Here is a 24,378-nt window from a genome sequence, read left to right on the forward strand (position 1 = left end):
GGCCAGGAAATCTCAGACCCTTCAGAACCCTCATTTCCACTCCTTCCTGCACTGTCACCAATTCATCGAAAGCTCTGAGTGCTTATCTCACGATTGCCAGATGTTCATCTGTTTGGGATTGTCTTGAATTTTACTGCCTTGTCCTGTTTACAAACACAGGGCACACAATGGCCCTGTGTCGGTCTGAGCCCATATAGGAGACGTGTCTCCATGCCAGCACACCAGGATCTGGTGGGTCTCTAGTCCGGCTCCTACTGTTGACCTGCTTGCTACCCTGCAAGCTTAATGTAGCACAAGAGCCAAAAGAGTGTCAGGGTTGATGTTGAAGATCTGGATTTTTATCCTGACTCTGCCACTTATGATCTCTGAGCCTCAGCGTCTTCATCTGCAAAACGGGGCTATAACACCAACCCCAGTGTGCAGCTGTGGCAACTGAACGAGATAGCCTTTGAAAAGTGTTCTGCTGGATAATAAAAGCAACTTTCCTCCCATCCTTCCAGGGTGAGATGCCTTCTCTTTTCCTGCTTTGTGCTGTGCTAAGTGTGCAATGCCTCATACAATGTGAATTTCCCACTACAGCATATGTTTATAAAGGCAGGGATTTGTCTATTTTATTTATTGGTCTATCCCCAAGTTTTAGAACAGCGCCTAGGGCTAGTGGATATTCAATTAGTACATGTTGAGCAAATTAATTAGAATGAATTATATAGTCATGTTTTCTGCTGTCTCCTTTAGGAGACTTTCAGCTCTGAGCAGCAGATAACCCTGACTCAACCTGCTGAACCAGTGAGGACATCTATTATTTCTTACAGCTAGAAGTTAGAATGTAGAGAGGTTCAGTGTTTGGTTAATTTGATGGCTCACTAACATCATGCCTGGCCCAGCTCCTCATCTTTCTGTTCTGTTATTTTCAGGCTAGCTGATCTCATAGTCATAAATGGCTGCTACCATTCCAGGCACCATATCTGGACACAGTAACATCCAATGGAAATGGAGAGAGCCTCTCTCTTCCTTGGATATCCTTTCGTCCAGAAGCCCAGAAACCCTTCAGCTGACATTTGCTCACTTATACACCTAAACCAGTCACTGGCTTGGGTCAGTTAGGATTAATCCTGAGTTATGTGTGGGAAGGGTAGAGATCTGAATGGATTCTGGCCTTTGCCGAAAAGGAAGAACAGAGGGCAGCCAACTGTGTCGGATATACTTGGTCTTTGGAGGCTTAGGGGGAAGAAAAAGAATGATTAAGCAAAAATTAATTAAACAAGTGTACAAACAAACAAGTGTTTATGCTATATGCAAATTAAGGGCTGGGATAATAAGTGAAGAGAGAATTGCATTTTGAGAGTTAGAGGAACGTACCCTACCCAGCTTCTTGATTCAAGTACAAATACGTTTAGGGTTGCCAACTGGTTATGTCAAAGGGGGTGCTTAAATACAAGATGAAGTAGAGTAAGATATATTTTGCAGCGTTGCAATGTCTCATGGATTGTTAGAGATTGGGACCCACTTTTCCTGCTGCGGTATAATCTCACTAATGCATCCTCAATGAATTCGAAGCACGCACTAGTTCACTTGGCCAGGCTAGCTAGTATTTACTCTGGTATTTTGAAAGGAGAAATGGTTCGCAAAGGAAATGAATAGTCCAAGTAGGAGTATAGGGAATGTGTTAAATTATTCTTAATATTCTGGCATATGAAACCTTGTATGCAAATAATATTTATTGGTTTATTTAAGCAGGTCCCTGGAACCTATACTTGACACATTTAATGGCTTGTGGTTGAGGGTACTATATGCATTTGGAATTAACCAAACCAGTACATTCTAAGATACTTTGTAATGCAAATTCTCTTAATTTGGCCATTGCCCTCCCTGCAGTTAGGTTGGATTTGTGGGTTTTTCTTGTGTCTTCAAACCTCAGGTACTAAGTGGTAATTAGACTAAAGGAAGCTAGCTTTGGCTTCTGGTGCTGCTCTTGTGAAAGTTGCTTAGGGTCAGCTATAGGTCCACATTTGGTGGAAGCTGTTTAGGGCACAGAAGCCAAGTGTAAAAGACTGGGCAACCAGACCACCCCTGTGGTGCCAGTTTGGCTACTTATCTGTGTGTCCACAGGTGAGTTATACTATCTCTCCATGTCTTGGTTTCCCCATCTGTAAAATGGGAATAATAGTAGTACCTATCTTAGAGTGTTGTGGTGATGAATACGTGAGTTAGTATATAAAGTTCTTATAATGGTGCTTGGTTTACAGAAAGTATTATAAAAATGTTTTCTATTAATTATCATATTTAACTATATGAATTCAATATGAATAGATCAATTCATATCTATTGTGATTTAAAGAACAACATTTGACCAGTTACAAGTCACTTTCTTTCTAGGTCCCTTGAAATGCAACATTTTCCTCAGTGCATGTGCAAATTTTGTCCAGCATGTCTCAGTTAGGGCAGTCATATTATAGCTGGATGACATTGGCTGCAACAGAGTTTAATAAAATTAACTACTCAGTTACTTCCCAAGCAGTTTGCAATGATTTTATTCCAATGTATCGTGACGGACATTCTCACTTTTGCCGCCCATTGAGTTAAACATAGTAAACATTGAATATACACTTCCAGCACTGAACTAAGATAAAAATTACCGTTTAGGCTTGAACCAAGTTGACTTACTTTTGTCATCTGCTTAGAAATTACCCTTAGTTTGCCAGAGAACCAGAAAGAAAATTGAATAACAACCTATTTTAAAGTGAAATTCTTCTACATGAATTACCCTGATAGGGTTTAGGATGTGTCTGAATTTGCCAATGAATTGAGTGATCCTCTGTTTATCTTCATGGATCTGGGACTTTAATACTCTCCTAAGGCTGTTGGTCTAATGTGGGCATGTAAGTCATATGTTATTATCCATATAGTTCTGAGTGGCCTGAAGCTTATGGGTATTAGAGAGATGCTTTGTATCCCATATTCAAGCTGGGAGTAAAGGGAAAGCAATTGACTTCTTGTCACTTTCTGGAATTCTTTCTACCCATCCATATAGCAAAGCATTGTCTCATCTCAGGTTCTAGCTTAGTCTGCAAGGGGAAATCAGACATACACAGAACACCATTTATGGCGTTCCCATGTGGAACTTTTTAAGAAAAGCCAGGAGCTTAAGGCCTTAGGAAGATACTGACATGGAGGTTCATCTCTAGCTCCACATGACTCTCTGGATGTCTATGAATCAATCCTTTCATTGACCCTTTCCAGGGTGAATTTGAAAGCAGAATCTCCTCAAAGTTCTTCCCCCAAATTATAGTGCCCCCAAATTCTGATTCAACATTCCTATCTGTTATAGACCTTCCATGTTTTCCTATGGTACTTATCACAAAATTAGTTGTCCTTTGTATTTCTTTCTCTGAATGTTTGCAGGAATGAGTCAGAGCTTTCTGGTAATACGTGAGCAGCCCAGAGGAAAATGCCGTTATTTTAAGAGCTAGCCAGGAATTCCTTTCAGGGAGGAAACTGTCTACCACCATAATGGGAGCATTTGGCTAAGAAGATAAGGCCTCCGAGATAGCCTGAACAGTCTGGAGCTAGAGGAGGAGAGAGCAAATTGCTCCGTGAAAGAAGCTTGCAGGAATTGTGAATGTGGGAGAGCAGAGCAGAAAGAAGAGGGGAGAGAGACTAAGTAAGGGAGAAAGCAAGATGGTGGCACACACGATGGACCTGATGATAGACTTTTAAGGACATAAAGAGTCCATGAATACTGTCTTTGTGTGGTGTTTTGGCAGAAATCAAGTAAAAGGGGTTACCTTCAAAATCTCGGTTGGCCTGGGGCAGCCATCGGATGTGAGAGTCAGTGAGGTCAAGAATCCAGCCCAGAAAAGTCACTGGAGAGAGAAGTGACTATGAAAATACAAGTTCTCCAGAATTCTCAGAAATCTAGGGGAGAGCATCAGACTTCTCACAGGATGTGGGGTGAACACTTGAGCCAGTTTTTTATTTAAATCTCAAAGGAGGTAGTGACCTCAGATGAAAGCCTTGTTCTGTCTGTAACAGGGACAAAAGTGGTTTTTAGTTAAAGAATTTTTGCAATACTGCTGTAGAGATGAATGAAACCTTAAAATAAATTGCATGACTTATGTGTCTCATAAAAAGAAAAGCATATCAGTAGCATTTTAAAAAGTTATGTTAAAGGATTTCCTTATTCTAATGGATAGAGATTGTCTTTGGATAATATAAATATTCCAAATATTTAATGACATTATCTGAGGCCATGTAGACATTAATTAGAGTTCTGTAATTAGAATTATAGTTATAGAAGCTTCCTACTGCAAAATAGAGGGCAATATTTCAATATTGCAGGTTTACTGTGCTGTTAGAACACAGTACCTGATGCATTTTCATATACCATGGCTTTAATAATTCTTTCTAAATAACCATTTTGATAGATATTTAATAGTTTTTAAATTAATGTTGGAGTAAAACCCATTTATATTTGTGTTCATTCCTGGCCTTCTTCTCTCCGGGAAAACAGTCTGTCTGCCTCCTGCACACAGAGCCACCCAAACCAATGATGACACAGAATCCAATCAGAAAAGCAGCGTAAAGATGAAAGGTCTTACCAATGAGAAGTGAACTTGCTAAAGTACACCTTTCAATGAATTTGGACAAAACTGAAAAATGTTGTTGATATCAGATCCTTAGGCTGATTACTGAAGTGTTCGATTTTTCAGTATGTCAATTCATCACTGTCTACCTGGTTATATTTAACACTTTCTCCTGTTTCCAGCATGTCTGCTGAGATAGGCAATCGCTGTCACATGATATCTACCTCTCAGGAAGGTCAGTAGACCATTTGGGGGGCCGTGGTTTCTGTCCCCTAGCTGCCTCAATTCTTTCTCAGGTAGTGCTGACAGCAGATGGAGCCTCAATGTCTTGCAGGATCTAAAATATTAATAAGATTAGGGCTTTTATCCTTCAAACAGCTTAGCCTTTCCTTTTAGAGGCTCTGCAAAAATGTCTAATCTGCTAATTTATAACACTGTCTCTCCAGGAAGACCTGCCACCACTCAGACATACCAAAACACCACTTTGTACCAGGATCCTTCCTTTTCGTTTTGTGCAAGTGCTGGTTCACATTTTAAATCACTCTTCTTTTTCAGAGACACTTGGATGAGCTTAATTCCATTTTGAGATGAGAGCTCTTGGGGTGCGTTTTAATAAATAGTTGATGGGAATACTAGCCTTGGGGGTCATTCTTATATACAAAATTAGGGATGGCGTCTCTGAGGCAGGCTTAACTTTCTGGAAGAAGCAGGGTTTATAAATGCGGGTGGTACTCTTGTGCACCGGGTTCGCTCTACTTTACAGAACGTGGTGATCCATGGTTTTATTTTTAGAAGCACTGATTAAATTGCAGGGCACTGCTATGTGGTACCAATTAAAATAACCATTGTCTATTCAACAGTTTGTGTGTGTGTGTGTGTGTGTGTGGAAAGCAAAATTCACTTTTCTGCATATATCCTACAAAAAAGACATATATCATATGGTGTGCAATGCAGATCTTTTTAAAAGACAGTAATGGTATTAGTTTAGCTAGCCCATTCTAGCTGGGCAATGAGCATCGATTTTGTTAATTAAGAATTTTAGACTCTCTAAATTTATAGTACAATTACAGTTTACTTCATATGGAAGAGGGTCTTTACCCCATGCCACCATTAGCAAAATGTCCACTTTTATTATTTGCTGACCATTTCAAAGGCAAATGAATTTTAGAGGAAGAGTCACTGTTTGTTCTTTTATATTGAAATTTCTCATTAAATGTTAATTGTTGGTCAGCAGAATGCAACCATGAAGACTTTTGACTTAAATCAATCTTTCTTTCTTTCTTTTCTTTTTTTTTTTTTTTTTTTCTTTCTTTCTTTTTTCTTTCTTTCTTTCTTTCTTTCTTTCTTTCTTTTTTTCTTTCCTTCTTCTTCCTTCCTTCCTTCTTTTTTTTTTTCTTTCTTTCTTTTTTTTTTTTCCTTCTTTCTTTCTTTTCTTTCTTTCTTCTTTCTTTCTTTCTTTCTTTCTTTCTTTCTTTTTTCTTTCTTTCTCTCCTTCCTTCCTTCCTTTTTCCTTCCTTCCTTCTTTCCTTTCCTTCCTTTCCTTTCTCCTTCTTTGCTTTGCTTCCTTTCCTTTGCTTTCCTTTGCTTTCTTTGCTTTCTTCCTTTCCTTTCCTTTCCTTTCCTTTCCTTTCCTTTCCTTTCCTTTCCTTTCCTTTCTTTCTTTCCTTCCTTCCTTCCTTCCTTCCTTCCTTTTTTTTTCTTTCTTTCTAAGAAAAAGCCAATTCATCAGGTGGGGAAGGACTGCCTTTTGCAGTCTCAGGTCCTGCCAGAGACAAATGACTGTAAAAATTTAAAATCAATCATTAACAGATTAGCTGTTGGTCCAAAGTAAATAGCAATCAGCTTATTAGGCATCAGGCCGAGTGAGATAAAGGGGAAGAAGTATTGAAAATGAGGATGTTGTCTGGGGCTCTGCTTGTGGGCAGCACACAAGGAAGCTGCTTCTTTGTGACTTTAATTACAAATGGAAAACAAGGTAGTTGGCTGAATAAGTTGAGTCCTTGGTTGTGTTAAACAGAATCCTGTGGTTTTCTGTTCTATTAGCATGGAAGTTGGCTGTGCTCCCTGGTTGTTCTCCTCTTTGCCTTCTAAGCAAGATCTGTCAACTGCTGTTCAGTCGACTCTGCAAAGCAGCCCAGAAATTGTGGCTGAGACTTCTCAGTTTCAGGAACGGGACCTTTCCTACCCCTTTGCACATTTAGTTCAAATCTCATTATTGGTTGGGTTGAGGTTGGAAAGTGAAGGGACGGTTCATTAGCTGCTTCCCTTTTAGCTTGAGGTGGATGAGCTACCATTTGGCAAATGCCACAGTAATAATGTTGCAAGCAAGATCCACCAATGGACACTAAAATCAGAGATGAAGGTTTGAAGAGAAGCAGGATATTTGCATAATCTTAAAGTACCATTCTCAAGATTTTATTAATTACAAAGGAAAAACAGTAACTTTATAGTGGTGAAACCCAGCAGATACTCCCTTTACCAAGTGATCAAGTTATCAATTTCCTCCACTCCCCTGTCCCCATGATACACTGAGAGGGAGCCAACATCGTTTTTTTTCTTACTAAAAATGCATAACCTCACTCCAATTATGAGAAAACATCAGACAAATCTATTCTGAAAAATAACTGTCAGCCTTCAAAAGTGTCAAGGACATGAAATGTCAAGAAAGACTAATGAATTGTCATGGATTTGAAGGGACTAAGGAGACAAAACATGGTGGGATTCTGGATTGGATCTTCGAACAGAAAAAGGACATTAGTAGAAAAACTGATGAAATCCAAATAAATGTTAGCACTGGGTGAAGGGAATATGGGAACTCTCTGTAGTATTTTTGCAACTTTTCTTTAAGTCTAAAGTTATTTCAAAATAAAAACTAAAAAAAAATGCACTGAATGAAAAAAGAATGTTTGAGTTCTGGGGGTGCCTGGGTGGCTCAGTCGGTTAAGCATCTGACTCTTGATTTCAATTCAGGGCATGATCTCAGGGTTGTGAGATCAAGCCCAGCATCGGGCTCTGCACTCAGCGCCAAGTCTGCCTGAGATTCTTTCTCTTCCTCTCCCTCTGCCCCTCCCCCCGCAATCTCTCTAAATAAATAAATAAATTCTTTTTTTTTTTTAAAGATTTTATTTATTTATTTGAGAGAGAGAGAATGAGAGATAGAGAGCACGAGAGGGAAGAGGGTCAGAGGGAGAAGCAGACTCCCCGCTGAGTAGGGAGCCCGATGTGGGACTCGATCCCGGGACTCCAGGATCATGACCTGAGCCAAAGGCAGTCGCTTAACCAACTGAGCCACCCAGGCGCCCCAATAAATTCTTTTTTTTAAAGATTTTATTTATTTATTTGAGAGAGAATGAGAGATAGAGAGCACGAGAGGGAAGAGGGTCAGAGGGAGAAGCAGACTCCCTGCTGAGCAGGAAGCCCGATGTGGGACTCGATCCCGGGACTCCAGGAACATGACCTGAGCCGAAGGCAGTCGCTTAACCAACTGAGCCACCCAGGCGCCCCAATAAATAAATTCTTAAAAAAAAAAAAAAAAGAATGGTGTGAGTTCCAAAAGCTGCCACTGTGAAACCTAGCCTGGGCAGGTTTTAGGCTTTGTTCGCATTTGTGCCTTATTTTAGCCATAGCTGGAGTAAATCAGTGCTTTCAATGGGAAACAATAAAACAAAACTCTTTGTGTGGGCCCTTCTTCACAATTCCTATTGTGAATAACACAATAAGGTTATTGTTTATTGAAAGGTGCATTCACTAAGGTAGGCAAGGACAGTCCCAGTTTGTGGAATGTTGTATTCTGAAATTTGTATGATTTGGATTTCCAGTTTGTGTGATTTATATTACGCTGTTTATTCTCAAGGATCGCAGGCTGGCTGGGGTTGGCTCTGCTTCATCCTGTGGGTTTGGGTCTGCTTTGACTTGGACCAAGGGTTAATTGGAACATAGTCTTCTCAGAGTGGTGGCAGAAGCATTAGAGTGCAAGGCCCACCACACAAGCACATTCTAAGCCTTAGCTTGTGTCCCAATCTAACACTTCTTGGTCAGAGCTATTCACTTGGCCATGTCCAAAGTCAAGGAGTGGGGAGCTACACTCTTTGCATAGAGGTTGGGGGGATAAAGTACATATTTTTGGTCATATATCTATACAACCATAATATTTCTGGCCTTTGCTACCTCCCCACATGGCTACTTCTGGCCTGCTCCACAGAGCCTTTTCCCTTTGCTTAAGTGCAAATATAGAAAGACTGATCTGCCCCACTGATATGATCCGTTCCCACGGGTGCTGTGACTGCTTGGTGGTTTCTTGGAAGTGAAAATGCTTCTTCCATTACATTACAGTAAGAGTGGGGTCCCAGAGCATTGTTGTTTGAGCACTGTGGAGTTAAAGTAACATCTTGAGGTCCCCCTCTCAGTCCCTACAGAGGTACATAGACATGATCAGGTCTGCTGGGGTAGGTGGCTCCAGGTACCAGGCCCTGTTGGTTATCCGGGATCATCACCCATATGTGGTTCTCTGGCCCTCTTCACAGACTGGCTTGTCCTGCCAGACCCCAGCCCACACAGTAAGTTCCTATCTCTCCACCCTCTCCTCAACCTGGCTTCTGATGCCCTCCCCTCTCAAGACAGGCACAAGATTGTCTGACCAACAGTTATAAAAACAGTTCAAGTTTATTGATTTGTTTGGGTTTCCCCAGGAGGTTCCTTGCCTCCCCTAGATCAGTGGGTGCAAATAGTCATTTGTCAGACTTAGTTCTCTGTCCTAGAATTCTAGTGTCTCAAACCAGAGAGACCATCTTATTTGTCTTCTACCCATTGTGGTGAGTTACATATATGATCCCACGTAACTTAAATTATCAAAAGGCATTTGTTCAAAGAAGCTAAGCTTCTGAATCTTTCATAACCTGACCCAACCTTATTTCCTTTGATTTTCCAACGTTTTCCATCCACTCAATCTGGCCACTTTCCTCATTGCTCCAAGGTCACAGTGCTGCTTGTAACTACTGTCTAGACTTCTCAGTGCCCGGGGTACCCTCCCTCTCCCACCCTCCAAGCGGATCCTGCCTGTCCCTCAGGGCTCCCACAGAACTCACCTAGTGCATCAAACTTTCCTATGCTGCTCCATTTTAGGCGAATTCTCCATTGTTCTATGCTCTGAAGCACATGTAATTTCAACTACAACTTGACCTTTAGTAATTCTTTAATTTTGTTTTTGTAATTGCATACAAAATATAACAACATATATTACCTTAAGTAACTAATTAGATTATAGTGTCTTTGTGGCCTGAGTGCCGCCCCCCCCCCCCCCCCCCCCGCCGCCAAATACTGCTTCTGTATCCTCCCTGGCCAGGAAGATGACTTTAAGCACACAGTAGGATTTTAAGAAGTTCACCACCAGTTTCAAAATTTAAATCACAGAATAAATCCTTTGCTTTCTCCTAAATTAATAGACAAAAGCTAAGAAAGAAAGCAAATCAAAAAAGATCCGAAAAAATAACTTCAGTGTGGATATAAACTATTTTAAAAGAAATGGTAACTTCCAATTAAAAGGAAAATTGTTGCTTTGAAGAGAAAAAGGACATTATTCATGAAGAAAAAGTTATTCTGGATTTATTTTTGTCAGAGGATGAATCAATACTAACAATTCCGAACGCTTATCTAAATGAAATAATAGGTTCTGTTTCCCCAGTATTTTGTAACTGAGTGAGGGCAGACATCACTCGTTACCTCCACTCTATAGGAAGATAAGGAACGGAGGGTCACAGCGTGTACATGCTTTGCCCAGTGTCCCGGCTGCTACAGGACAGCACCAGGCCTGAGTTCAGGGCCGGGGTTCTGTCCGCTACCCTTGCAGCTCCTGGAGATTGCGTCCTTTGTTTCATTCTCCTGGGGTCACTGTGTACCTTTTGTAAAAGATCTATCATGCTGAAGATGAACTGAGCTATCAGGTAAACATTTGAGGAAAGGAGAGGAGCTAAGTTGGAATGTGAGTGGATTCTGGTGTTGGTGGCCCCTGGCATTATAACTGACGACAGAGTGACTTCCCATCACACGGAGCACTAATCACAGGGTGAATGTCATGGACAGAGGCTCCTAAGCAATTACAAGTACGGATAAAGTGACCATCCTTCATTAATGAAGGCAGGTGCTGGAGTCTGCATGTCACTGGTAGCTGGGGTGGTGTTAGGGTGGTCAGTTTTTGGCCCAGTCTAACGTTCAGGTCCTCTGTCACATCTGTCGTCTACCTTCTGGTGCTTTCTTCCCCCAATTCCTTTTACCTAGCTAACCACCCAGCTCAACTGAGATACCCAGGGTTTTCCAAACACAGTCCCCCTCCTTTCCCCTGTCTCCCTGAATTTGCACACCTCCAGTCACTTTCTGCTCTAAGATCCAGCTCAAAGGCCACTTCTTCCAGGAAGCTGCCCTGTTTCCTCAGCAGGAAATGGGCTCCCCTACTTCTAAAACCCCAAGCCCTCTCTCTCCCAGCACTTTTCTGATGGCCATTGTCATGCACTGTCTTTATGTTTGTGTTTGTTTCTCTCTCCTTTGTGAGTGCAAAATCTTAAAAGAATTGACCCTTGTGCTGGGCTTATGACAATCCTCAATGTAAACACTGCTTGGGAAAATGACCAAATGAGCAAAGGCCTGAATGTCTTATCTAGCCTGCTAAGTATTTTAATGCAAAATTGTCATATTATCATCAGAATCACTGTTCTCTTTTTAGAATAGAAAAAAAAATCATTTCACCCAAGACGTGTGCTCTTCCCTCTCTCCAAAAACTGTCTTATTAAGAACATCATATGGAAGAGGGAAATTAACCAAACTGAGGGATAACTTTACGAAGCACCTGAAAGCGCACTGCTGTTATATCTTAAGGCTCATTTGGGTAGAAAGAGGATTTTTAAAACACTGGGTGTTGTACTTGTTTCTCAGGGATATTTACACTTACTTATTTAAACAGTTGCACCAAATATAGAAGTGACTTAGGGTTAGAGATCCTGTTCCTTCCCTTTTGAAAGACCCTTCCCACCCCCGCCATGTAGTGAGTGTATCTGTCTACCACAGTGTGCTGATGTTAGAACAGCCTTGTCCAATAGAACTTTCTAAGATGATAGAAATGTTCTATGTCTGCACTGTCTAGTATGTGTGGCACCACTAGCCATGTGTGGCCACTGAGCACTTGAAATGTGCTAGTGTGACTCAGGAACTGAATTTTAAATTTTATTTAAATTATTTAAAATTAATTAGTGTAAGTGTAAATAGCCACACGTGGCTAGTGGCTACTATATTGGACAAGTCAGATTTAGGGTCTTGTGGCCTTTGTCACCCTTAGTCTTGAGAAAGGTATCAGAGAGAAGGAATCCATTACTACTCCCAGTGTATTGGGGCAGCCTGGGGAAAACTCAGGCTTCGAAGGTCACTTGCCTCCACTCCAGAAGGCTTTCCCCACCAGCTTCAGAGCAGTGCATGAGAGCAAGCAAGAAGAGCCAGGATTCTGTCTACATGTTTATGCATTCAGTTACCTTTGTCCAGCTTTTTATTTAAAGGCCACATGCCAGCCACATAACAATAATCAGTTGGGATCATAACAGTCCTATCTATGATGTTTTCAAAATTATTGTTTACAGCTTCTTTAATTCTCCATGAAGATGATGAATCTGCAGAGAATAAGTATTATTAAGTAGAGATTTTCCTGTAAATTACTGGTGTCCAAATAAGGTGTCTTCCACCACACTGTCCTTTATCTTGTACTGCTCACATGCACAGTTGTGTTAGGGGAGACTTGTTTTTTGTGATGAGTTGCTATCACTTTGTTCTATGGGGTCGAGAGTGTTATTTTCACATTGTAACTGATGCCATCTCTGCCTGAACTTTTTTGATGTTCCGAAGCAAAACAACCACTTTCTCTTCACCTAAAAATTCTTATCAGTGAGGCCCACACAGGTGAGCAAGGTGTTTACATGAAGAAATAAACTCACAAAATAAAAATTCTATGAAGAGGAGAGGCTGGGTGAAAAGGCATACTTTTTTTTTTGAGGGGGGCTGCCGTGGAGCCTCTCCCAGAAGCTTTAGTCTCATGCAGAAAGATGGAAATTAGAATGAAAAATAAGAATTTGGTTTAGAGCAGCCTGTTTAAATGTGTGCTGTTTCCAGACCCCTTAGCAGAAAGTCAGCCATTTCATGGAAGCACAGAGATGTCATTTCATGGCCCTTCTGCTCAGGAATAACAACCAACAGCCCTTCTGCCCTCACCTTCAGACTCTCACCCGCCCTTGCATCCCGGCCTCGACTTGCCACCAGCAGGGACACCATGAAAGGCCCCTGCGGCATCCAGGGGGATCTCATTGCAGCAATCCTTCGTTTTTGGGGTGGGGTGGTAATTGCCAGCACATGATTATTTTATTTTGTCTGAATTATTTACCATGGAAGGAAGCAGTTTGAAGGGGAGGGGATGTTAAGGAGTGTGTTCAACTCCACTCGCTCACATTGATTCTACCCAGAGCGAGAAGAGCAAACCTATTAAGAAGAAAAATCACTTCCTTTTCTTCGTCTCTTTCCTCTCCCACCCCCAGGTCTTAGAAATAAATAAATAATGCCAAGAGAAGCCCTGGTGGCTGCAGGGAGGGGCCGGCGGCTAGGGACTGGTCCCCATTACTGCAGGTGAGCACCGGCCGGAGCTGTCCGTGGTTCTGTTCTCTCTCCCGCTCCCATCTGGCCTGGTGGTGCATAATGAGCACCACGTATGGATTGAAATCCCATTTAGAGGATGTTCCGTTGCGGAACCTGTAATCAGGAAAGTTGGGTTTTAACCCCAGAGGTGCCATTCCCTTGTTGTTCTTACATTGAAGAGTTAGAGCTTCTGACTTCCAGAAGAACTTATGTATGATATAGAGGCGAACAGTGCATGAAGGCCCCTTTGGGGATAAAACAGAATGGAAGCCGTGGGAAGGAAGAGAGTGACGGTAACAGTTGGCCAGTAGACCGCGGTGGTTTTGTGCTTCCATTCCTTCTTTGCAAAATAGGGAAAGCAAACCCATCTCCTGCCTTAAGAAGCGCTGGGTACAGTAATCTCTGTGAGAAGAGGTGTTATATCATTTTGGCAGGATACTGCGTTCTTCTATTAAGAAAACAAACAAATATGTAAATAGAGGCAGAGTGCCCCTCTGATCTGACCTTACTGCGTATCCTTAACTAGAAATATCTGCAGAATAGTGCCCTGGTGCACCAAAGAGGGGGACCTGGGGCCTTCTCAGTATGTGCTGCCACGAATGTGTGTGGGTGAGCCACCTGAGAGAAATGGGATGGGACCCTAAGCAAGGTAGTGGCTATATTTATTTTTTCTTCATTGAAGAACTTTTGAATAAAATGTTAAAATGCTTACAAATTCATAATATATATGCATTAGAAGTCTTCGTGATAAAATGAATGTCTGTGCCATTTACCCACCCAAATTAAGAAATACAGTACATTATTACCACCACTGAGACTCCAATAATGCCCTTCTTAGTCCCAGAGGTAACCCCTATCCTGATTTTATGCATGTTATGCTCCTGATATGCATCTATTTGTATGTTGATGATGTGATTTTTTTCTATTATGGCTTCATTTAAAGTCCTGATTATTTGAATGCCTCTCATGCTCCTGCTTTTTAAAAACAAGCTTTCCATGTTTGAGCCGTATGTAAATGGAATCATACTGTTATCTTCTTCTATGAATTACTTTTCTTCACTCAATATTATATTTGTGAGATTTGTCTAAGTTGATACATGTAACATACTTTATTCATACTCATTACCGTTTGTTATTCCATTGTGTGAATACTCTAAGACTTATTCATCCATCCTTTTCTTGATGACCATCTGGGTGTCTCCATTTTTTTGTTATTACAAACCATATTTCCGTGAATATTCTAATCCAATCTAGTCTCTCGGTCTAAAAATTTCTCCATTGTATATGCCTGCGAGTAGCATTGTTAGCTCATAGGGAATGAGCATCTTCAACTTTATTAGATCATGCCAAGATCTGAGTGGTTGTCCAAGTTGCACTCCCAATAGCACTGTTTAAGAAGGAACTCAAGAATGTGAATCAATTATGGGCTGATCCAACTATTGTCCAATATCTGAGTTAAGAGGAAAGAGAGCCAGCATGGCTAAGAAGAATCCCCAGATAATGATGATAATGGCATGATGCTGGCCAGGTACTGTTCTCAACACCTCACACATGTGGACTCATTTCATTTTTATAATTACTCTAAGAGGTATACACTATTATCCTCACCTGCAGGTAAAAACAAAAAACAAAAAACAAAAAATGGACCACAGAAAGGTTAATTAATTTGGCTGGTAAATGTAGGATCTGGAATTTGAACCATTGCTCTGAACCCCATAACTAATTTTAGCCGTTAACCAATGAATTCACTCTAGATGAGCCAGTAATAAGGGCAGCTTCACGTCTGGTAAGTGATTGGCTACTCTGCCATTCAGCGTGGAGCTTACCTTTCAAGTCATAATCCTTATTGCCTTTTGCAGTTCTCCTCACCAAGAGCTTTGACTGTATTTAGACTTCATTGGAATTTGATCGTTAAAAAGCAAGGAAAAGCATTCTTTCTTGGGTAGCATGGAATTTGGATGACCTCTTTGGCTAGTATAAGAAAAAAAAATGTGAGAAGGAATTCTTGAACCCAACACCCCAAATCCTAACCTAGCGTAGCCTACCTGAAGTTGATGTTATGGTTATTGACACTTGCCTGGACAAGAAGAGAAATAATTGTTGCTACTGGCCCATCCTCAGGTAGTTTGATGTTAGGTACTGTAGTTTGCATGGCAAAATGAAGGGGAAGGATATTGACTATTACAAAGGCTGCCCAAATGGCTAAAATATGACATTATAATGCTGTCACATGGCATATAAGCATTGTTATTTTTTGTCATGAAAACATCAGCAGAAATGAAGAACCATACATAAATTCATACCTTAAGATCAATAAAGCTGTATTTTTTTTTGATCCAAATTATTCAGATTAGTCTTTTACATGATATCTCCACTTCCCTTTTCTGTACACAGACATTTGAACAGGGTAGAAAACTGGTGTTACTGAAATGTAACACCTGGAATCCTTTTTTATGATCCATCTTTAAAAGTAAACATTATTTCATGTATGATTAACAGCAATGTTGTCAAGACAATAATTTCTATTTTTGTTTGTTCGCTTAAAATAGGGATGTTTGTATGAAAACCGTGTACAAGGGCCAAACCATTAAGCTCCTCCAAAGTCAAAGTAGGCATATTTCATGTTGAAATATGTCATTTTAATGTTGAAAGATAAAAAAGAAGGTCTTTAAAGATTTGGCCTATAGAGTAAATTTCAAAATGGGAAACAACACTGGTCCTGTAATGAGATGTAAATCATAACACTGACATTTATCTTCTCCTGGTGAGTTCAATTCCCTGTAGCAGCATAGAGAGGAAAAGAAAATATTGGAACTGAGAGTAATAAAGTGAATACAGCAGGCTCTGCATGTGTGAATGACACTTCCTTCACAAAATGAGAATAACTGGAAGGCCTAAGACATACTCCCCTTTTCTGAAAATATCCCAGACCTTTTGACTTTTACTGATGTATTCACTGTCTTGAATCTCACCTGTGGGAGGACCACTGGGCTTTGGGACAGGCCACTTTAAAAAGTCAAATGTCTTGGGGACTGTTAGGAAACAATGGGCCACTCATTTGTGACTATGAATTGGATCAATCAGATGGTTTTCCTTTTGGCAGCCAGTTGGGAGGGGTCTACAGTGTGGGGTTCAGAGTAAACTGGTGGCTGAAATAATTGGGAGGAGGGACATGAAGGATGAGTGGAGGCACAGAGGTGAGGGGTTTAGGACAGCCAGGAGGATGCTGAGCGCACGGGGAGAAATGGGAACAATGTTAAGGGGATAAAGAAAGTGAGCTGGGAAGACAGATTTGGCTTACTTAAAAAATGTGACTGTAGGGGCACCTGGGTGGCTCAGTTAGTTAAGCATTTATTTCGGCTCAGATCATGATCTCGGGGTCCTGGGTTGAGCCCCACTTCAGGCTCTGCCCTCAATGGGGAGTCTCCTTGAGATTCTCTCTCTCCCTCTCTCTCTCTGCCCTCCCCTCATGCTCTCTCTCTCTCTCTCAAAATAAATGCATAAAATCTTAAAAAAAAAAAAAAAAAGAAAGAAAAAATGTGATTGCATCATAGAACTACTTGATTCCAGGCCACTGATGTTATTCCTCTTAGCATTAAATCAGTTCTGGTGAGCTAATATGACAAACTATAATTTACAATTTTGTTTTTAAGGAAAAATGCATTCACAAGCTAATAGATTGAATGATTGGCTCTAATTCTTCACTCCCTTGCTTTAGGCTTATGTAGGAGGAGTGCATTTTACTATCCCTTGACTTTGGGGTCATCCGTGGAACTTGATTTTGGCCAACCGTATGTGGGCAAAGTGTGCTAGTTTTGACTCTAGGGCTTTAGGGGTTTTGTCTTTTTCTGCTTGCCATCTTGTGCCTTATGCACTTCTGCTCTATGAGATGAGCTTTCCGTGGATAGCTGCTACCCATTTAGCTGAGTTGCAAATTGAAGCAAAGCCATGGAACTGAGCACTAGCGTAAATTAGCTGATCTCTAGCTGACCTACAGATATGTGAGAATTAATGCTAGTTGTTTTAAGTTACTGAGTTATGGGATGGTTTGTTACACAGCATCTTTGTGGCAATAGCTAACTGATACACAGAATTCTAAAGAATCCTCTTCAAATGAATTCTTGGAATATAACCCATTAGTAAATTGGAATTTTCCTGTGCTGCAACAAGATCATTATTCTCTTCTTAATGAGAATTTTTAAAATCCAGTTACAGGTCACTGACAGGACAAGGGCACAGTTTGTTACCTGATAAGACAAAGATTAACAGAGACTATGCCTTGCACTTGTAGCTAAGCACTACTAGCTATTGCACACAGGAGTGGTTTTCAGACAACTCCATAAAGTACTAGTGGCTCCAAGGAGTTCTTGTAAAGGCTGTCTTGGAGTGGGATTTCCCTCTCTCCCTTCTTCACCTAGCTTCAGCCACATCAGAGCTACTTTTATTTGTTTTGCATACTGGGCTTCTTTGTAAGATTTTGTCCAATTAAAAGTCTGAGATAAGTTTGAACACCTCCCGTGAACTCCTTGCTTTCTTGGAGTTCATGCTCTCCCACACCTGTACATCTCTTCCTTTGGCCCAAATTGCTGTCTCTCAGCTTCTCTGTAGAAAGCTCCTATTCATTCTTCAATACTCGTGATATCAAAATATGTCTTTGATACTTCTTCCTTCAAAAGATGGGGCCTTAATTGCCATGCCCTTAAGTGTGGGCTAACCTGGGTAACTTTTAAACAAGTGGGCTATGCAGGAAGTGATGGTGTATGATGTCTAAGATTAGGGCCTCTCTCTCTGACTCCCTCTATCTGTCTGTCTCTGTCTCGGTCTCTCAGTTCACTCATTCTTGGGAAATCTAGCTGCCTTTTTATGAGAACACTCAAACAGCCTGACAGAGAGGCCCAGTAAGACGAACTGAGGCCTCCTGCCAACAGCCATGTGAGTGATCTTGATTGCAACCAAATGAGAAACCTTGAGCTAGCTCTCAAATTCTCGACCCACAGAAATTGTGAGAAATTGGCTTGAAGCTGCTATGTTTGGGGATAATTTGTTATGCAGCAATGCAGGTATCCCCTGCTTTCTGAAAGTTTGTCACTTCACTTTTATGAAAGACTATTAATACACTGATGGCTTTCTTCATAAAAGTGAAAATCCTCTTCAGATTTCTTTACGTTAGTGAAAAAAGGTACTAATTTTGGTTAGTGAAAACAGGGTCTTTTATAAAAACTACTCTTCTGAAATTCCTGAGTAAGTCTTAATATTTTTCTTCTTTCTCATAGCCTTTAATATACACTTGATTTGCAGAGTTTATCCCATTGCATGATCTATTTACATATCCGTCTTCCTCATAAAGCATTAGATACTTGTATTCTCAGATGTCTGGCATGGTTCTTGGCATCTTATATATTAGATGAAAGATTTTTAAAAAAAAGCTTCAGCCCAAATCTGAAAAAAACCCTCAGAGAATAAGACAAAGGATAAAAAAGAGTTATCTCTATCTCTACCACAGTAATTCTCAGTTTGGACCAGAGATGATAAAAAAGCAGAAAACCCTCAAATGAAGTCAATACTGTATTTTTTTTTAATAGCTTGTGAGCATATGAAACAGTTCTCTTGTTTTGGCAAATGATAGACATTTCTGCTCAGATGGTGGGTCTAAAATCACAGGGTCTTTAAAAGACCAGGATTGGTGTTTTAGGTTTATAGGTGAACAGGTTGGAAATCTATCACCATCCAAAACAAGCTCTGGATTTATGGCTTTGATCAAGTGTAAATAGAAGGTACATAATTTACTAAGCTATAGAGGATGTTTGATGTTTTTTAGAAGCCAGAGCTACAAAGTCAAATCCAAATGGTAGAGCTGGTATCTGGTTAATTCCATGTGGACCCACTGATTTGGAAGCAGAGTTTTCTGGGTATGCCAGCCTACACAGACCTGGAAAATTGAGTATTAAAACTGAGATTCAATGATGATGATTTGTGTTTTTATTTTAATGATCATCTAGACATTAGTAGGAAAGTACTCTGGGTTATCTGGAAGTCAATCTAACAACTTAGAACCCACCATGTAATTTAGGTCTCAAGTTCATGATTCACCATGGCTCAAATGGCCCCGCAGGTGATAGGGTTTAACTTCTAATGCAATGTTTCTCAGATGGAGGTCTGTGGGCTTATAAGTTTAAGGATCCACAAGTTCTTACATTTGGAAAACTGTGATAGAGACAATAAATGCTTCCTCGGAGGAGGGATTATTGATTTTTCATCTGGGTAGTCAAGGGAAGGTTTTATGAGGGAGCTGGCATCTGAACTGGCCCTCCAGGACAGACCCTGTATGCTTTCTCTTAACAAATGACATCAAGTGTCTATTTAAACCACCTGCTTGAGAAAATACCCCCCTTCCAGGGGCCATTCATTACTTCCTGGTTTTCTTTGAGAGCCTTGATGTGTTAGTTATATTTAATTATGGTGTGGCCCAGAGAGAAGATGTAAGGGAAACAGTGTGTGCGGGGAGCCATGGAGAAAGGAGAGGGTGGGGCCGGCAGAGGGAACAGAAAACAGCTCAAGTTAGCTGGACTGCAGGGCAAATGCAGGCTACAGTGGACAGGGGGTGCAGTGCTGGCAAAGTCTTTCATGAAGGCCAAGGCTCAAGAGTGTCTGTTTTTTTTCTCTGATTAGGCAAGGGAGGGGTGTGTGTGTGTGTGTGTGTGTGTATTTTCCAGGGTTGGTCATTTTATACTGATGGGGATGACTCTGACAACATTACAACTAACACAAATTCATGGTCCTATTGTTGAATAACCATGTCAGCATCATTTTGTTTTAGAACTCTTGCTCATCAGTAAAGCTGTTGGGCATGTGGGGAATTTTCAATGTATATGTCACTTTGGGTCCTTGAAGAAGACATAGGAGACATGTTTGGAGTATGTGCCTTGCCCTTGCTGACAGAATGGACCTGGGCAGTCATGTCTAAACTGCGTCACCCTGCCTTCTCTTACCCCCACTCCAGCAGGTGAAATCCAACTCGGCACGTAACTGTGGGCGAACCAATCCATTGCCTGGGCTGAGCTAATCAGGCTCTGTCTTATGGGGATTTGAAATTTGGACATCAGTAAGATGAGGGAGCTGCCAGAACTGAAAGTTTGTTCCAAGCAAACCGTGTTGAAAGCAGGGGAAGCCTACTGAAAGAGCGAGGTGAAGAAAGAAGAACATGACTGAGACGAAATGCATGTAGAGGGAATAACTCTGGTTTCTGGTTTTCCAGTTTCAGTTCTAATTCCAACTTGGCCTATATCTCATTTGTTTCCTGTCTGTGCTTCCCATTCTCTTTAGGATCGCCTGTTGCATCTTTACAATAAAATTCTCTATGCTTAAGCTAAGTTGAGTTGTTACTCTTTCGTGCACCCACACATAACCCTTCTAAAATAATGCTGAATTTTCAAATGAAGCCACTCGTTCTTGGGAGACCATCAGGCTGCAGGGAGTATCATCAGCTTACCAGTGCAGGTGCTAAGTCACCTTTCACCCTGAAGACATGAATGGCTTCAGTGTATTATCAAGGACTCTGGGAGACAAGTTGGCAAGTGTGGCTTGACCATTTGCTGGATGAGATCCCACCTCTTAATGCACCAAGGATTGACCAAAGACCTCAGCAGTCACGAAGAAGGTCTACACCGATCGTAGCCATGGATATTTTGACAAAAATATGAGACAAGTAACCGCAGTGACTATATATGTATATGTGTATGTATGTGTGTGTGTGTATATATATATATATATATGTTTTACCCTTAATTTTCCATTCTTCATTGTGAGTAACAAAATCTCACAGCTGAAGAGAAGTCATTGCCATTCTTTCAGACATCTGATGAAATCTGAAGATCTCTTTATACTAACCGCAGGATTTAATCAGCAGTAGGTAATGTGAATGTGTGTACTATAATGAATTTCAAGTATTGCAACCTGCAGAGGTTGTCAGTGACTGAATTCCTGGGCTATGCAACTTGTAATTGAAAATCTTTACATTTTAGTTCCACCTGTCATTGTTCTAATTCTATTCAAAGAATATCTATTATAATAATACTTTTTCTTTGTCTATCAAAAGTTATGCTTCATAGAAATGTATATCATTAGAAATTATTAATTCCAACCTGTTGGTAACTTGGAAATCTTGACATTTTTTCAGGTCGTTGAAACTGTAGAAAAGACTTTTATCTTGATAAATAATAAATTTGGTAAATACGAGGTAGCAATGAGAAATACTGTTTTAAAGTTGATTTCCTTTAAGATGCTGGGAATCTTATTCAGGCATCTGTGCAGCGGGCAGTATCAAAGGACTACACCAACAGGGGATGGAGACCCAGGGTATCCTCTTTGCACTTTTTTCTTCAAGAAGAGTTGCTCTTCTGCTGCTACTCATCTGTCCATTTGTGGGAATTCTATTCTTCAAATACAGAGGCTAACGGCAGCATAACGAAGTTTTGCGTATGCTCGCTCTTGCTAGATTTTTTTGAGCATGGATGGTTTACAAGGAACAGCCAAACTGTACCACAAAATGATATTGATATTATGGGATTGCATCAATAGCATTGGCTGTTTCATTTCCATTCACTTATCAGACATATTTACTTCTCAGATATTTCCTTAACCGGAATTGACTGTACTATAATTGCCTATTTCTTTGGTCCATTGGCTGTTAACCTTGAAGTGACTGGGGTAGAGCTGGCGAGGCCTTCCCTGTCAGGCCTGACCTCTCACTATGCTGGAGAGAGCGCTACCATGACAACGGCGACAGATGTCAGCTAAGCAATGTGCACCCTAGAAAGACTCCTGTATTGAGAAAATCGATCTTGTAATGGTGCCACGGAGCACATTCGCTGAACTGCCAAGTGTTCTAGGCTTAATCATTTATTTCATCTAGCAGAGAGAAGAAAACATAAAAGAAATGAAATGAATTTGACCTCTGTCTTTTGAGTGACTTTAGTGCTACACTGAATTCTAGCAAGTGCCTCTTATGAATTTTAAAAAATTACATTAGGAATAACATTTTGAAGTGAAATGACTCTTGTAATGCCAACCCTCCAGAAACATGTTATTTCAAATGTCAGACACATAATAGTCATTTGCTACTTTCTGTGTATGTCCAGGGGTTAGCTCCGTCTTGGGTATGTTTCAGGCAAATTATTATAAAGGAACCAGGAATGAAGCAGACCAGAGCCTGCTGCCTTGGCTTTCTCTCTTTTTCTTAGCATAAGGGGTCTTCCTTTGTGCTGATGATCATGGAAGGCTTAGTGAGTAGCATCAACAGTGTTTCATATTGAGAGCTTCGCACCCCCTCTCAATTTTATAGTCTTCCAATAGCATGCTCGTGTCTGTCTCCAGAGTGGAGTTTGTCTCCATGACAGTTAATCCTGGGACAGCCTTCCATCGCCTTGATAGGCTTGTCATTCAAGCCTTGACACCTCTCATTCATTTGAGTCTGGCCTGCTGGATATGCAAATGATGGAGGACTGAAAACCATAATCCCTCAGCTGTGATGGCCAGTATGTCAATGTCACTATTTTTGGAACGACCATTTGGGTAGTAGTCAGGGAGTGGTGGAAAGCTAAACCAGGGGACGCGGAATGCACTTATGACCTTTCTTTGGCTCAGAACTACATTTTTTGAAAAGCAAACCCTCAAACCAAGACAAACCCCCAAAGCTTAAAGATTGTAGACAAATCTCTCTGATAACCTTGCCCATATAAATAAATATCATTGAGAGTGATTATAGTGAAAAGGATCTCTTAAGATTTTCAATGCGATATGTCTGTCTCTTGTGCTGTGGGATATTTTATTGCATTTTTGCCCTCAAGTGGAGCTGACGGGAGCCAAGCTTGTAATTTAAATCAATAAGAACCCTTTACCATGGCCATAAAATACTTGGCTAAACCTTTGAAGTGGCCACAGTTGAATGCACAGTGAACACAGTATAAATGTTCCTTAAGATGTATTGTATGAGACCACTACTAAAACAGCATTCAAAGGAACCGGCCTTAAGCATCTTTTGTGACTGATGGAAGAGGGTCCCGCCTGCTTTTGATCATTTACATGCACTGTTCGCCTTGCCACTCGAAGTGGTTCCAAACAAGCCCTCTTAATTGGCACATCACCCCGGCCGCAGCCTTCTGCTTTCTCTTCAGACCTTTTCATTATCTCTTTGGTGGGGTTTCTGGGATCTGGGTCCCCTTCGAAACCAGTAATCCACATCTGATATGCTGTTGTGTTGACTGCCTCCGTTCCTTTGCACTGTAGCCGGGAAAACAGAACAAAGGCAGGTTGTTCATCCCTGTCAGGGGAGCAGGGAGCACAGCGAGGGGGTTCCACAAAGCCGGCAGGGCAGCGGGCTCTGCAGGAAAGTGAAAGCCCCGGCTGCCGCTTACCTGTTTATTTCTTTTGCAGTTTTTGGAGCAGAGTTCTTCAGCAAACTGTCAGACCTGAAGAAATGGTGTTTGGCTCCCTCTGTTCCTCTCTCTGCCTCACATCTGTTCTCGCCTATCCCTTTCTCGGCTCCCTTTTGCTGCCTTTGCTTCTTCTTTGTGTGGATGGATGGACAGATGGATGGATGAATGGATGGGCGCTCCTTACTCTTGTCCTCTTTATCTGTCTCTCTTTGTCTCTCACTCTTTGTCTCTCTGTCTCTCTCTCTCTCTCTCAGATTCTAAAATCCTCTCTGATTCTGTACTAACAGTAAACAGTAATCATCTGAGTTTGGAATTTGGCCATGATACCTTTGGGGCATACTCCCTCTCCTGGTTGATGGTGTTGCAGTTATTATGCCAAAGGTGCAGGCTCAAACCTGGGTTGACCATCAGTCACTTCCTTCCAGAATTCTCAGCTGACCACCTTTCTTGGCCACTGCCTCACGGGAATCACTTATTCTTGGTGAAAAACCAAAGATAGGGACCAGAGTCACAGCCACTTTCCACTTTGATAAAATACAACCTTTCTCATAGTTCCCCCAGTCTTAGAATGGGGCCTCCGTGTATCCCAGTGGTTAAGGAGATGGATACACACTCTGTGTGGCCTTTCTTCTTGCGGTAGGCACTTTCTGAAGGGCCCCTCTGGGCCCAGATCTGACCCCTGTTTGGTCACATGTCGTGTG

The 24,378-nt window shown here is 41.2% G+C and overlaps 1 long non-coding RNA gene across 2 annotated transcripts in view; it reads left to right on the plus strand.

The window, feature by feature from the left end:
• Positions 1–20,604, plus strand: part of LOC113911905 — a 32,530-nt gene extending 11,926 nt beyond the window's left edge. For both annotated transcript variants that reach the window (XR_003516628.2, XR_003516627.2), the window contains one exon: positions 20,245–20,604. This is a non-coding gene — a long non-coding RNA (uncharacterized LOC113911905). The remainder of the gene's footprint in view (positions 1–20,244) is intronic.
• Positions 20,605–24,378: the final 3,774 nt, after the last annotated feature.

The sequence above is a fragment of the Zalophus californianus genome, chromosome 12 (genome assembly GCF_009762305.2).
Source record: "Zalophus californianus isolate mZalCal1 chromosome 12, mZalCal1.pri.v2, whole genome shotgun sequence".
Lineage (NCBI taxonomy): Eukaryota > Metazoa > Chordata > Mammalia > Carnivora > Otariidae > Zalophus > Zalophus californianus.